Below are 16,670 nucleotides of genomic sequence, written 5' to 3'. Positions count from 1 at the left end.
AACTTGGCGTTCGGCAAAGAATCCTCCATTTGCAGCAATTACAGGATTGCAGACCTTTGGCATTCTAGCTGTTAATTTGTTGAGGTAATCTGGAGAAATTGCACCCCACGCTTCCAGAAGCAGCTCCCACAAGTTGGATTGGTTGGATGGGCACTTCTTGCGTGCCATACGGTCAAGCTGCTCCCACAATAGCTCAATGGGGTGCACATCTGGTGACTGCGCTGGCCACTCCATTACCGATAGAATACCAGCTGCCTGCTTCTGCTCTAAATAGTTCTTGCACAATTTGGAGGTGTGTTTAGGGTCATTGTCCTGTTGTAGGATGAAATTGGCTCCAATCAAGCGCTGTCCATTGGGTATGGCATGGCGTTGCAAAATGGAGTGATAGCCTTCCTTATTCAGAATCCCTTTTACCCTGTACAAATCTCCCACCTTACCAGCACCAAAGCAACCCCAGACCATCAAATTACCTCCACCATGCTTAACAGATGGTGTCAGGCATTTTTCCAGCATCTTTTCATTTGTTCTGCATCTCACAAGCATTCTTCTTTGTGATCCAAACACCTCAAACTTGGATTCATCCATCCACAACACTTTTTACCAGTCTTCCTCTGTCCAATGTCTGTGTTCTTTTGCCCATCTTAATCTTTTTCTATTTCTTTTATTGGCCAGTCTCAGATATGGCTTTTTCTTTGCCACTCTGCCCTGAAGCCCAGAATCCCACAGCCGCCTCTTCACTGTAGATGTGGACACTGGTGTTTTGCGGGTACTATTTAATGAAGATGCCAGTTGGGGACCTGTGAGGCGTCTGTTTCTCAAACTAGAGACTCTAATGTACTTATCTTGCTCAGTTGTGCAACGCGGCCTCCCACTTCTTTTTTTACTCTGGTTAGAGCCTGTTTGTGCTGTCCTCTGAAGGGAGTAGTACACACCGTTGTAGGAAATCTTCAACTTCTTAGCAATTTCTCGCATGGAATAGCCTTCATTTCTAAGAACAAGAATAGACTGTCAGATGAAAGTTCTCTTTTTCTGGCCATTTTGAGCGTTTAATTGACCCCACAAATGTGATTCTCCAGAAACTCAATCTGCTCAAAGAAAGGTCAGTTTTGTAGCTTCTGTAACGAGCTAAACTGTTTTCAGATGTGTGAACATGATTGCACAAGGTTTCTCTGGTCATCAATTAGCCTTCTGAGCCAATGAGCAAACACATTGTACCATTAGAACACTGGAGTGATAGTTGCTGGAAATGGGCCTCTATACACCTATGTAGATATTTCACCAAAAACCAGACATTTGCAGCTAGAATAGTCATTTACCATATTAGCAATGTATAGAGTGTATTTCTTTAAAGTTAAGACTAGTTTAAAGTTATCTTCATTGAAAAGTACAGTGATTTTCCTTCAAAAATAAGGACATTTCAGTGTGACCCCAAACTTTTGAACGGTAGTGTATATTTTACCATATTTAATCTAAAAGGCAGAGGGATGTTTACAGTTTCAGTGCTGGGCTCACATACACAACAACGTGACAGGCGGATTTCCAGAGAGCCCCATTCATTCCTCACACAGACATTAAGTAAGACCAATTGTGTACACTCATTCAGGGACGTGCTTAGCATGATATCAGTGTTCCGTTCATCACATTGAGCAAGCATACTACAATGCAGACTTGTCCTAGTTGACATGTTTTCCCCTCATCAGTCATTCTGTCCAATCTAAGTAAATCAGACTCTGTGCCTCCACAGTGCATGTATCTGTAATTTCCATGGTAACCGATTATGCAGTCCAGTCTGTGTAATCTCATAATCTCTTACAGCGCAGTTCTTCTTTCTAGGAATCTGGCCGGTTTTATTAGTTCTCCAAAAGGCTGACAACTCAAAGTCTAAACCATGAAGCAGAGCCATAATTTAACACACCTCTCTGCAGCTTCCGTACTTTTGTACACCTATTACCCCATAGGGCAGTGGTCCCCAACCCCCTGCGGATGAAGTTGCACCGGCCCGCCGGCTGCCCAAGTAATAATTAATTGTTTCTGTTGTATTTATTCTCCGAGTCTGGAGGTCAACCAAGGCTGCCAGCATGCGCTGGCAGCCTTGGTTGACCTCCGCTACTTCCGCAGTTTTAGCACTGTTTTATCTTACTTTTACGCTCCATGTGTAATACTAATTAGGTGAGTTTTCATCGCGGTTCTTTTCCCGCTTACGTGTCTCGCTTCACGAGAGCTGGAGTTTGTGAATCAACGTTACCGGTGAGCCAAGAGCGGCGACACCAGAGGGAGCGACAGTGCGGCTAGCTTGCTGCGGCTAGCTTACTAACATCACGGCTGCTAACCGGGACGAGGCCAACGTCCGGCAGCTAACCGACCTAACAGAGAAAACAACCAGTGGAAAACGACGCGTTGGATTGACAACAGGCAGAGGTAAAACTCTGCCTTGTCCGGTGTCTGTGTTCACAGAGAGACAGCGCAGTGGCCTCCAACTGCTGAGCAGGAGCCTTAAGGAAGCGGCAGGCAAAAAGAAGCAAAATAATGCCTCCAAAAGGATCCAAGACCGACGGGAGACAAGATGAGGACTATGTATCACTCACGCAAGTCAAAGAGTTGCTGAGCCAGCAAAAGCAAATGTATATGGAGTTACTCCAACAACAACAGGACAATTTTAAGGGTTTTGTTAAAATCATTGTGGACACTACTAACACCAGAATGGACGCAATGACACGAGAACTACAGGACATTAAAACCAGTCTGCAATTTACACAGAAAGACATTGACGACATTAAAGTAGAAAGTGCTAAGCACAAGGACCGAAATGACACGGTGCAGTCAGACATATTTAAAGTATGTGAGGGTATGATGACTATCACGGATAAAATGGAGTACCTTGAGGGGCAATCAAGGAGAAATAATTTGGTTTTTGATGGAATTCCTGAATCACCAAATGAGACTTGGGCTGAGACTGAGGAGAAAGTGAAAACTATTTTAAATGAAAAGCTAAACTTTCAACATAAGGTTGACATTGAGAGAGCTCACCGCACCGGTAAACATAGAGGAGACAGACCCAGGCCCATTGTTGTCAAATTTTTACGATACAAGGACAGATCAACTATTCTGCAGAGCACCAAGGCACTTAAGGGATCTAAGATTTTTATTAACGAAGACTTCACGGATGCAGTAAGGAAAAGGAGGGCGGAACTAATGCCGGACTTAAAAGCAGCACGTCAAAGAGGGGACATTGCTTACCTACGTTATGATAAGTTGATCACCCATCCACGTACTAGTACCCCTAAATTATCCAACAATGTATGACAGACAGCCAGACATAGCTGACGTTCACTTCTGAATGAGAAACATGCAACATATCACGGCCTATGAGGATATAGAGCTACCCGTATTCCAACACAGAAACTATCATCAGCAAGATATTGAAATTGACATTGATCCTGATAACAACTTCTATAATGTCAGCAATGATAGTTGTCACTATTACAGTGATGATCAGTTCAATAACAGCATTAAAATGGAACAAAAGCTGTCAATAATTCACTTTAATAGCAGAAGCCTCTATGCAAATTTTGACAGCATCAAACAATACCTCCAACAACTTTCACAGACATTCAATGTTATTGCCTTATCAGAAACTTGGCTCAATAGTGATAAGGGCATAGACTTTGAAATCAATGGTTATGAAATGGTTTGTAAGAACAGAGAAAACAAAAATGGAGGAGGAGTAGCTTTATATGTTGATAAGAAGATTAATTATAACTTGATTGAAACAATGTCAACTGTGATGGACAACATGTTTGAATGTGTGACTATAGAAATACTCATGGAAAAAAGGAAAAATGTCTTAGTGAGTTGCATTTATAGAGCCCCTGGATCAAACATTGAAGTATTCAACAACTGGATAGAAGAAAAATTTATAACAATTAATCAAAAAATAATATTTTTCTGTGGGGATTTCAATATTGACCTTCTCAATCCAAATAGACATAGAATGACTGAAGAATTTATTAACACCATGTTCAGTTTAAGCTTGTATCCTAAAATCACCAGGCCCAGTCGCATTACATCGCACTGCGCTACCTTAATTGATAATATTTTTACAAATGTGCTGGAAAATAATTTAACTAGTGGAATATTAATGAATGACATAACCGATCACTTACCAGTGTTCATAGTCTACGACTGTAAGTGCAAAACAGACAATCAAAAAATAGAGACGCATTACAAACGGGTTACGTCTGAAGAGACACTAAGAGCTCTAGAAGCCGAGTTGTTGGCCTATGATTGGAGATTAATATATAAAATGAATGATGTGAATTCAGCATATGATGAATTTTTAAAAATATTTAAAATATTATATAACAAGCACTGCCCAATCAAACAATATAACAGGAAAAGCAATCAAAAAAATGAACAGTGGATCACAAAAGGAATACAAAAGGCATGTAAAAAGAAAAACAAACTTTATAGAGAATTTCTAAAACATAGAACGTCTGAATCAGAAAACAAATATAAGAAATATAAAAATAAGTTAACTAATATTATAAAAACATGTAAAAAGGACTATTATTATAAATTACTGGATAGGAATAAAAACAACATTAAGGAAACATGGAATATTTTAAATAGAGTCATTAGAAAAGTTAACAATAACAAATATCCAGACTATTTTATAGATAATGAACAGAATATAACTGATTTGAAAAGTGTCGTCAATAAATTTAATAGATTTTTTGTTAATATAGGACCTCAATTAGCAGAAAAAATACCGACTACAAAAACTGCAACTCAGCAATATCTAATTGAGAATAATCCCAGCTCCTTATATCTCAACCCTGTACTAGAAGAAGAAATCATAAACATTGTGAATAACTGTACAAATAAGACTTCCACTGACTGTGATGATCTGGACATGAAAACTATTAAAATAGTAATTAAAGGAATCTCTAAACCACTAACTTATATTTGCAATTTATCATTTCAAACAGGATCATTTCCCAACAAAATGAAAATAGCGAAGGTCAAACCAATGTATAAAACTGGCAACAAACACCTCTTCACTAACTACAGGCCTGTTTCTCTTCTCCCACAATTTTCTAAAATCCTGGAAAAACTCTTTAAGAAAAGACTGGAACAATTCATAGAAAAACATTCGCTACTTATCAGCAGTCAATATGGATTCAGAGCAAACCGGTCAACATCGCTGGCCGTAACTGACTTAATAGAAGAAATAACCAACGCAATAGATAGTAAGAAACTGGCAGTAGGGATATTTATAGATTTAAAGAAAGCTTTTGATACAATAAATCATGAAATCCTACTTAAAAAATTAGAACGCTATGGAATTAGGGGAGTAGTTTCTGACTGGATGAGGAGTTATTTAAAGAGCCGGAAACAATTTGTGAAATTGGGAGATGTGGAATCTGATTGGCAGGAGACTGTCTGTGGAGTACCACAAGGATCAGTATTGGGACCAATTTTATTTAATCTTTATATAAATGATATCAGTAAAGTGTCCAATGCATTAAAATTTATCTTATTCGCTGATGACACAAATATTCTAGCCTCAGGAGATAATTTAGAGCATCTTCTCTCAACAGTCACTTCAGAGATTAGTAAGTTAAAGATATGGTTTGACCATAACAAATTATCCCTAAATTTGGACAAGACGAAATTCATGGTCTTTGGGAACTGTTATAAAAATATTGAAATTCAAGTTCAAATAGAGGACGTAACTCTAGAAAGGGTTTTTGCTAATAAGTTCCTCGGTTTAATAATAGATGACAAAATCAGTTGGAAACCTCATATTCAACACTTACAGAGTAAACTCAGTAGAAGTATATCCATATTGGCCAGAGCTAGACATGTATTGAATGCTAAATCACTTCATACTCTATATAACTCTCTGATTTTACCATATTTATCATATTGCTGTGAAGTGTGGGGAGTTAATTACAAGAGCTCTTTACATCCGGTAACCGTCCTACAGAAACGAGCCATTAGAATCATCCATAATGTCGGTTATTATGAGCATACAAACCCGCTCTTCATAATATCCAGAATTCTCAAATTTGACGACCTTGTAGAATTTAAAATGGCTCAATTTATGTTCAAGGTATCAAAGAAGTTGTTACCTGAGCACATACAGAGCACGTTTTCTGAAAGAGAAGGGGGGTATAACTTAAGGGGTCACTCAATCTTCAAGATCCGCAATTTTAGAACAACAAGGAAAAGCTTCTGTATTTCAATTAAAGGTGTAAAGTTATGGAATAAGTTACATGAAGATTTAAAACAAAGCAATAGTTTAACACAATTCAAAAGAAGGTACAAAGAGGTAATTTTCAATAGATATACACATGGGGACAGAAAGCAATAAGGTGTGTATTGAAGATAATAACTTGGTGTAAGGGTTTAGAAAGATAAACCAGCATAAAATGGGAAAATGTATAGGTAAATATTAGTAACTGTTACTTCAAACTGCCACTTTGATTTTGATTTTTTTTTTTTTTTTTTTTTTTTAATGACAGTAGGACTCTAAAATCTCAAGTGTTTAGGGGTAGGAGTTTATAAGTTCTCACTTCTTCCTACCCCGTTTTGAGCATGATATGTTAACTGAAACAAAAATCTGTATTTTCTCTTCTTTCTTATGCACTTCTTGTTACTGTGCACTATTTTATTTTTATATTTGTATCATGTTCGAATAAATAAAAATAAATAAATAAAAAAATAAAATAATCTTTTATCTTGATGTAACTCTCACGGTTACATCGCGGTCACATGAGCCGGGGGTGGAGGTAGCACACCCTTGGCTCGTGAATGCTGAGGGCCCAGAGAGTAAAGGGTACCCCCTTTACATGGCAAAAGACGCCATAAGAGTCACGGAGAATTGAGTGCTAACACAGTAAAGACTGCAATGGATATGAATAATTATCAATTAAGTGAGCACACCACTCATGAAAACAAATGATTCATCGTTTGTCTTTAAGTTATTTATTCAAAGTCATGAGCGTTTGAATGTCTCTGTCCCCCAACGCAGTCAGGAAACAGAGCAATGAGGAAAGAGAACACACTAAACTTGTATACATTCTGGGTTAACAAAGAAAGTGGGAGTAATCTTCGGAGGAGGGCAGCCACTGGTATGATCCAGTTCCTATCTAACTCAACTCCTCTCTGTGTCCTTGGATGTGGAAACACAGTAGTAAATCTGTAAGCATGAGAGCTTCTTTCACACAGGAAAGTTATGCAGGTGCATCCAGAGAAGATATGATCAGAGTTACATACATGAATAAAATTTTTCACAACAATCCTTTCTTCTGATTCTGAAATCATCACATAATAAAGAAAAATTTCAAACACTGTGAGCCTGTAATAATGAAAAAGTAGGAAATTGAGTAAAAAAAATACATAAGCGCAGTGAAAGATAAAGAAAATAAAACATAAAAAAAATAATTAGAAAGAAAATGTTTAAAGATACATCTTACTGAATTTTAAAAGACTAGAATGCTGAACATCAGTATCAACTCCCCATCTGGTTTAGAGTTATTACATCATTATAGCCCTTTAAGTAATATAAAATCCATCTTCATCAGTACTGTCATCATCTTTTAATTCAGAAACATCATACCTGTCCAGATCATCGTCAGCATAAACAGAAAGCAAGTCTGCATCAGTAATGATTTGCAACATAATGGTATCAGTTATTTTTATTACCAGTTTCTTAAAGGCATACTATGCAACATTTTTCAGTTAATTAATGTGTTCCATACCGTTTTGGATGATTAAATGAGTCATTTCAGATCAAACTAAGGTTTTCTCGGCCGCCCTGGTGGTCTGTGGAGGAAATACCGCACTTGCAATTGCAGGAGCACTCGGCCCGCACTCACAGGCTCAGTAGTCTCGTGTGCATCGCGAGAGTCGGTCTTGCTTTACGGCGAGAACTGCTATACGCTCCCAGTGAAAGGCATGCTCGTTGCTAGATTTGTGCAGTTATTATGGCGGAACCAGCGAGAAAACAGCGAAAGCCCATGTTGTCTCCCCCACTCCGCCGGTAGCGCAAAGCTTGTCTCCCACCCCCGCTCTGCCGGTAGCGCAAAGCTTGTCCCCCCCCCGCTCTGCCGGTTGCACAAAGCTTGTCTCCCCCACCCCCCCCCCTCTGCTGGTTGCGCAAACTTGTCCCCCCCCCCCGCTCCATCGCGCTAAGCTTGTCTCCCCCCCGCTCCGCTCATCCGGTAAGCAAATTCCTAGGAGAAACACTGCATTGGAATGGTTTCTCTCTCTCTGTGTGCATGTTCATACTTTCACTGTGTTAGTAGACATGGTGATTTGTTGCGTTCGCCTGTCTGCTAAGCTCAAAACAACCGCGCCTGGCTTGACGGAGAAACCAGTAGAACAGCTGAGCATATTTACGACAGTGCACTTTTACTTTCGCCCTCTGGGGGGAGCCTCGCTGGAAAATCAACCCCGGTTGCATAGTATACCTTTAACCATTGGAATAATACAGCATGAAAGAAAAATCTAAATCAAAAAGAAAATAGAAAAGAATTCCTCCAATCTTTATTAACCAGGAGGTCCAACCACCAGAAATGAACCAAGACACAGGATCCCAGGATTAACCACTATTTTTTTTTCTGCTGGATTGTCAGCAACTCTTGTACTTTATCATGAATGTTGATCATGTTTTTAGACACATCAGGAATGAAAGTGCAGCATTGTTCCACAATTATGTGGCAAACACCTCCTTTATTACCTACCCTCTTGTAGGTTATCTAGGACCAGTCTGTTTTGCAAGGTCACAGTTCTTGACAGCCTGTTGTTCCTTTGTCAGAGAGGAGAAACTTTTTCAGTTAAAGCAGTGAGATTTTCTAATTCAACAGATAAGTCATTGGTTCTATGTGCTGCATTAGCAACACCATAATGAGGAAATAAGGTACCCAAAATCCCTTTTGCTGTTTAAGCCTTGCCTTCTGTTCCAGTAACGGCTAATTGAATGATAAGTGGTAATGGCAGGTAGTAGATGAGCAAAAAAACACACACTCCACACCAATCAGAGTGGCATCTGCAGGCAGATACAAATATGATCTACTTCCACACATCCAAACCATGTTCTTAGGACACGAATATCCATCTCTGCTGGGAAGATTTACCACAACTGCGGCTAAGTTACCTGTACCATACAGTTTACTCCGTTCTGCAATGCTGTAAGATTAAGGGTTAAAACATAGGGTGCTGAAAATGAAGATCCTGGAATTGTATAATGGTCAGATCTAACCACACATGACTTGGAGGAGTGATTTCTATGGGTCATTGCACATCAAGCAGGTGTCATAACTTTACAACCTACCAGAAAATGAGGTGTGGATTCTCGCTGTGCTAAACAGATGTCTGGTTCTCTTATGGGATTCCTACTACCTTGAAACCTGTAAAGAGTTCCTGTAATGGCATAAGTTAAATTAGTCACATCAGAAAACTTGCATATCTCTCGTTTCGGTCTTATGGTGTAATTTTTTACCCACTGAAAAATGGTCTCCACTAACCTGTTAGATTAATGACTAGGGAAAAAGGTTGTAACAGGTAATAACAATGGTTGGTTATCAAAAGCATGTGGAATCAAAGAACAAACATAACTGTCCGTGCAGTCTGATGCCTTAGTTGTCACTAGATGTTATGAGCATGATCATGAAAGTCACTGAAGTGATGGGGCTCTCTTCGAGTCAGCCGATGGGTGTGATTGGTGTGATTACTCGTGTCACAAATTGTTTGAGCTGTACCTTTTCTCCGATGAGCACAGGAGTGATAAAAATGTGTGTGATGCCAATCACCAGTTCTAAAAACTTCAGTCTTCCATACTGCTGCATGTTGATCTTGGCTGTGGAGTGTATTGTCCTTCCTTCTGGTTCTCAGTACTTTTTTTTTTTAAATGGAAACGTAAAACTAAATAAAAAATCCCGCTGCCTCTCCAGAGTGGCATCTGCGCTTCACAATTTGCACACATTGCAAATTGTTCAAGGGAACACTACCTGAGCAGCATCCGGGTCAGAACCCCCTGCCTACAAGGGCTTCCAACAACCACCCACCTGTACCAGGCCGGTAACAGGGCAGCGTGAAGCGCAGATGCCACTCTGGAGAGGCAGCGGGATTTTTTATTTAGTTTTACGTTTCCATTTAAAAAAAAAAAGTACTGAGAACCAGAAGAAAGGACAATACACTCCACAGCCAAGATCAACATGCAGCAGTATGGAAGCATGGATCCAGGTGTTCCTTCCTTGAACCTTCACGGCAGTGTGGGTCACCAGCAGGATCTGGAACGGATCAGTCCAATGCTTGTCTCTTCAGTGGCTCCTTCTGGTGTCTCAGATCAACACCCACTGTCCTGGCTGGAACTGATGCAGGATTTTATTAGCCACTGGGGGTAATGCAGCTCTCACAGCCTAATGGGAAAGAGAAAGAGAATGTGACAGAACCTTACGATATTCTAACATTGAATATTCAAAAATGAGCAGTTATTATTGTGGATAAGTTAGCATTGGGTCCTCCTCCCCTGTGCTTGCAAAAAGGATTTCAAAGGAACTTAGATTAGCTCTGGATCTATTTCTCATCCGCATGTACATAAGAACCAGAGGGAGAGCTTTTGGCTAAGATAAACCTGTTTCTTCACAACATTTAGCCAGTTTGCTTTTTATGGTGAACCTTTCCTTTTCTAAAGCTACTCCTGATTTGGATGATAAGCACAATATGTTTTAATTTGGAAACCCAGAAGTTTGCTGATTTCCTGCAGAGATTTGTTTACTAAATGTGTTCCATTATCACTGGAGATGACCTCTGGGACCCCCCAGTGTGGAAGGATTTCCATCAATATAGCTTTCGCGACAGCACTGCTGTCTGCGTGTTTCGTTGGAAAAGCTTCAACATTAATGGAAAACATGTCCATGACCACTAGACAATACTTCTTTGCTTCAGCAGGTGTTAGCTCAATGAAATGAATCATCAGATGTTAGAATGGAAATTGTAGAGGCTGATGTGCAGCTTGTGGCTCTGCAGGAACCCTAGACGGGTTGTGAGAAGCACAGATCAAATACTTTTTGCAGTAATTTTCAGCTACCACTGAAAACCCATTTGTGTACCAATATTTTTTAACCATATCCAGCATCGCCCTTCTGGACGCGTGATCCAATTCATGTGTCCACACCACAGTTTTTCCTTCCACAAACTTACAAGCCTCAGTTAAAGCGATGAGTTGAGCTGTTTGAGCAGAATAGGAGTGTTGTAAAGGACCTGAGCGCAAAACACCAGAGTCAGAACACACAGCAAATCCATCTCAGTTCAATACCGGAGCAGAACGGGAGGAGGAGCCGATGTCTTATAAGTCATGACGAGGGGTACAAACAACATTTAAAACAGCTGCGCAGTCATGACTTTACTCATCATCCTCTGTAGGCAGAAGGATAGCAAATGCTGGGTTTAAAGTAGTGCATCGTTTTACAGTAATGTTAAGCATGTCCAATAAAACTGAATATTTAAGCCAACTTGCTGCTGATAAATAAGAAGTCTTTTGTTCCAGGAGGATGATAGAAAAAAAATGTGGAACAAAAACTGTCACAGAGTTGTAGCCAACAATGTCACGTGACGCTAACACTGCTTTCTCAGCAATAGCACGCAAACAACCAGGTAAACCAGCTGCAACAGCGTGAAGTTTACTGGAATAATAGGCCACGGGTCGCAATTTGTCACCATGAGAATGGAACAAAACAGATGACATAAAACCAGATTTTTTTATGCGTCATTTGAATAAATGGTTTGACAGAGTTTGGCAAAGCCAGCACCGGTGCAGAGGACAAGGCTGTTTTTCAAAGAGAGAGAGCCAGTTCTGCCTCAGACGTTTTTATCAGCAGCTGCTAGTCCCCGTCCATGTATTAAAACAGCCAACGGAGATTCAAGCTTGGAGTAGTTTGGAATGTGAGCTCTGCTTTAACCTGTCATACCCAGAAATGAAATTATTTGTTTCTTTCTGATTTGTTTTAGGATTTTTGAACCACTTTGATCCGCTGAGGTGACAAGGTTTTGCTTTTATGTTCAAGAACATGGCCCAAAAATGTGACTTCCTCCTGCACAAACTGCATTTAGATTTTGAGACTTTATGGCCTTTTTATAGAGATGTTAAAGCTGTTTTAACATGTATGTCCTGCATTGATTAGCTGATTCGGTACAGATTAACAAATCATCAATGTATTAAATGAGAAAGTTTCCACAGGTCAGGTCCGTCAGACACAAGGGAAGTACCATGTAAGTCATCTATATCATTATGTCACTGTCAGGTGTCGCAGCATTTACTACTGAGACAAAATGTTAAGGCACAGGAGCAGCTGGAAGCTTCCATTCCTATGCATACAAAGATTTATCTGGGGTCCCAATGTACTGCAGTAAAGTCATAGTACTGAGTGTGAACCGTCGGTACGTCAGAGGTTGAAATGATAATGTCCAATCTACACATCAAAGCTCTATCCATAAGATTGAAAGGACACAAAGGAGACACCAAAAGAAAAATGCTTCAGCTTCATTCCCTGCAGAGTGAAACACTTTAAAAGAAACAGACACACTTTCCCTAACTGAAGCTGAGACAGAATGAACATAACAACCACTGAGCTTTGGCTGTTCCTTGATACATTTAGCAGATAAGAGTGAGTTGCACCCGAGTCAACAACATAATAAATTTCTTCACCTATTACCAGCATAGAAAACATTTTAAACACATTTTTTTAAAAGGCAGGGCTCTCTGTGTGGAGATACGTGCCTGGTGTAACAGCTGTGGCACATTTTAAGTGTGTTATGGCCTTTGTGAGCAAACTATGTGGATCAGTAGAAGCAGGTACCATTTCAGCATTCAAACACAGGTGTAGCTGTGTGTGTGTGTGTGTGTGTGTGTGTGTGTGTGTGTGTGTGTGTGTGTGTGTGATTCTTTGAAGCACAACTTTAAAAAATAAGAGAGACAATAGCGATCTACACATCTAGAGGAATCCTACCTAATCTAGAAAAACAGTCTCCAAGACTGTCATGATTTGTTTATGGATGAACCCAGAACCACAACACACTGGACTAAAATTGAGAGTTTTTATTAAAAGGTTGATGGGATGGTGGATGATGTAACCAGGGAGGCAGGACTGCACAGGAACAGGGGTGTAGATGAGGGCAGGAGCTGACGGCCTGGAGAGAGAGTTCTTGGAGCCCAGAAACAGGCAGCAGAGTCCACAGCTTGGCAGAGAGCTAGCCAGAACACAGCAGCAGGCCCTTCAGTATGGCAGATGGGAAACCAGAGCAAGGGAGCAGGATCCACAGCTCGGCAGAGAGCTAGCTAGAAGACAGCAGCAGGCTTCCCAGCACGGCAGGTGGGAAACCAGAACAAGGCAGCAGGATCCACAGCTCGGCAGAGAGCAAGCCAGAACACCGCAGCAGGCTTCCCAGCACGGCAGAGAATCCACAGCTCGGCAGAGAGCTAACCAAAGCACAGCAGCAGGCCCTTCAGTACGGCAGAGGGGAACCAGAGCAAGGCAGCAGGATCCACAGTACGACAGAGAACGAACCTTAAAGAGGTTCCAATGGCAAGCAGGGAATATACAGGTGGACAGGCAAGGAGTAGGTGTTGCATGATGACGAACCGTCAGAGGAGTGGAAGCAGAGGGAGGCTTAAATAGGGAGGCTGGCAGGTGAAATGAGTCTGGCTGATTAATGACTAACAGGTGTGGCTGACTGCAGAGAGAGTGAAGGGAAAGCAGTTACTCTTTATTTGAAGGGGTTTACATAACACTGACATTACATTGTCATAAACATGACATAACACCTGTTATGAACATAAATGATCCTTTGCTGCATGTCTCTCCCCCTCTTCCACCCCCCTTCCTGTCAGCCTACTGTGTTGAAAAGCGAGCCACTAGAGCTGTGAAAAAAAAGAAAAAGAAAAACGACCCCCCCCCCCAAAAAAAAAAGAAATTAAAAGTATTTAGAAGAAAAATATGGCAGAACAATATGTAGAAGGACAAATATAGGACATAGTATTTACATAAAATGCAGCTTGTGGTAAAACAGTTTATGAAATGGGCTAGTGGTTTATTTGATTCTCAGAAGTGGTGTTTTTGCACTGGTTGCATTGTTATGCCATGGGTTAAAGCAAAAATATTCAGTTTGACTGAATTTTTTTCGAGTCGGCCCATATAATGCCACATCAGTTTGCTCACTTGCTTATTGTGCAAAGTCAACTTTAACCAAATCTGGTAGTTTTACAATATGCAGTGACCATTCCTGTCTCTGTACCACCTTTCAGCTTCAGAGTCTTCTTCACTTTCCGCATCCATAACATCACCTGGTTAACTTTCACATTTGCAGCATCAAGTTCTTCCTTCACACTTTTGCCAAAATGGTCCAATTCAATTTTATTTATATAGTGCCAAATCATGAAACATGTCATCTCAAGGCACTTTACAAAATCAAGTTCAATCATATTATACAGATTGGGTCAGATTATACAGATTGGTCAAAAATGTCCTATATAAGGAAACCAGTTGATTGCATCAAAGTCCCGACAAGCAGCATTCACTCCTGGGGAACCGTAGAGCCACAGGGAGAGTCTTCTGCATTGTACATGGCTTTGCTGCAATCCCTCATACTGAGCAAGCATGAAGCGACAGTGGGAAGAAAAACTCCCCATTAACGGGAAGGAAAACCTCCGGCAGAACCGGGCTCAGTATGAACGGTCATCTGCCTCGACCGACTGGGGTTACAGAAGACAGAGCAGAGACACAACAAGAGAGACAAAAAAGCACAGAAGCACACATTGATCTAGTAATCTGTTCTACATTAGATGGTAGTAGCGGGTGAGCCGTCTTCTCTGGATGATGTCACAGTTAACAGAACGCCAGACCAGGTGTACCTACTATGAAGAAAAAGAGAGAGAGCAAAAAGTTAAAAGCTGAAATGACGATAGTCATTTCAATGTAATACAATGCAAAACTGGAGAACAGTAGACTGAAGAACAGTAGAAATCAGTAGAGTGAGAAAATTAGACCCTGATGTCCTCCAGCAGCCTAGGCCTATCACAGCACAACTATAGAGATAGCTCAGGGTATGAGCCACTCTAACTATAAGCTTTGTCAAAAAGGAAAGTTTTAAGATTAGTCTTAAAAATAGATAGGGTGTCTGCCTCACGGACCAAAACTGGGAGTTGGTTCCACAGGAGAGGAGCCTGATAGCTAAAGGATCTGCCTCCCATTCTACTTTTAGAGACTCTAGGAACCACCAGCAGACCTGCAGTCTGAGAGCGAAGTGCTCTGTTAGGAACATACGGGGTAATCAGAGCTCTGATATATGATGGAGCTTGATTATTAAGGGCTTTATACGTTAGAAGGAGAATTTTAAATTCTATTCTTGATTTAACAGGAAGCCAATGAAGGGAAGCTAAAATTGGAGAAATATGATCCCTCTTGTTGATTTTCATCAGAACTCTTGCCGCAGCATTTTGGATCAGCTGAAGACTTCGAACTGCATTTTGTGGACTTCCTGATAGTAAAGAATTACAATAGTCCAGCCTCGAAGTAACAAATGCATGGACTAGTTTTACAGCATCACCCCTGGACAGAATGTTTCTAATTTTGGCGATATTCCGGAGGTGAAAAAAGGAAACTCTGGAAACCTGTTTAATATGGGATTTAAATGACATGTCTTGGTCGAAAACAACACCAAGATTTTTAACTTTATTACCAGAGGCCAAGTTAATGCCATCCAGATTAAGTGATTGATTAAGAACTTCATTTTTTGAAGACTCTGGCCCAAAGATTACAACTTCTGTCTTGTCAGAATTTAAATGCAGGAAATTTAAAGTCATCCAGCTTTTGATGTCATCAAGACATGACTGCAGTCGAAGTAACTGATTGGATTCATCAGGATTTATGGATAAATATAGCTGAGTGTCATCAGCATAACAGTGGAAATTAATCCCATGCTGTCTAATAATTTTGCCAATCGGAAGCATATATATAGTAAATAGAATTGGTCCAAGGACTGAACCCTGTGGTACTCCACAAGTGACCCTAGAGTTTGAGGAAGATTTATTATTAACATGAACAAACTGGAATCTGTCCGACAGATAAGATTTAAACCAGCCTAATGCTTTTCCCTTAATCCCTACAGTATGCTCAAGTCTTTGTAGGAGAATATTGTGATCAACTGTATCAAATGCAGCACTGAGATCTAACAGGACAAGTATAGACACAAGTCCATTATCTGAGGCCATGAGAATATCATTGGTGACCTTCACCAGAGCTGTTTCAGTGCTATGATGAGCTCTAAAGCCTGACTGAAACTCCTCAAGTAGGTCATTGCTTTGTAAATGTTCACAAAGTTGATTAGCAACTACTTTCTCAAGAATTTTAGATAAGAAAAGAAGATTAGATATAGGTCTGTAATTTACTAACTCATCTTGATCAAGAGATGGTTTCTTAAGTAAAGGTTTAATAACAGCTACTTTAAAAGCCTGTGGTACATATCCATTTACCAAGGATAGATTAATCATGTCTAAAATAGGACCATTGATCAGAGGGAATACCTCCTTAAACAACTTGGTTGGGATTGGGTCTAATATACAGGTAGAAGGTTTAGATGAAGCTAAAATTTTAGATGGCTCAGAA

At 40.3% G+C, this 16,670-nt stretch overlaps 1 protein-coding gene across 4 annotated transcripts in view; it reads left to right on the top strand.

The window, feature by feature from the left end:
* Positions 1–16,670, top strand: part of ptar1 (protein prenyltransferase alpha subunit repeat containing 1) — a 124,344-nt gene that overhangs the window by 33,226 nt on the left and 74,448 nt on the right. The window lies entirely within an intron of this gene.

Source organism: Fundulus heteroclitus, unplaced genomic scaffold, assembly GCF_011125445.2.
Source record: "Fundulus heteroclitus isolate FHET01 unplaced genomic scaffold, MU-UCD_Fhet_4.1 scaffold_40, whole genome shotgun sequence".
Taxonomy (NCBI): Eukaryota; Metazoa; Chordata; class Actinopteri; order Cyprinodontiformes; family Fundulidae; genus Fundulus; species Fundulus heteroclitus.
The sequence above is the reverse complement of the archived record's forward strand: the minus strand, read 5'-3'. Positions and strand labels throughout refer to the sequence as shown.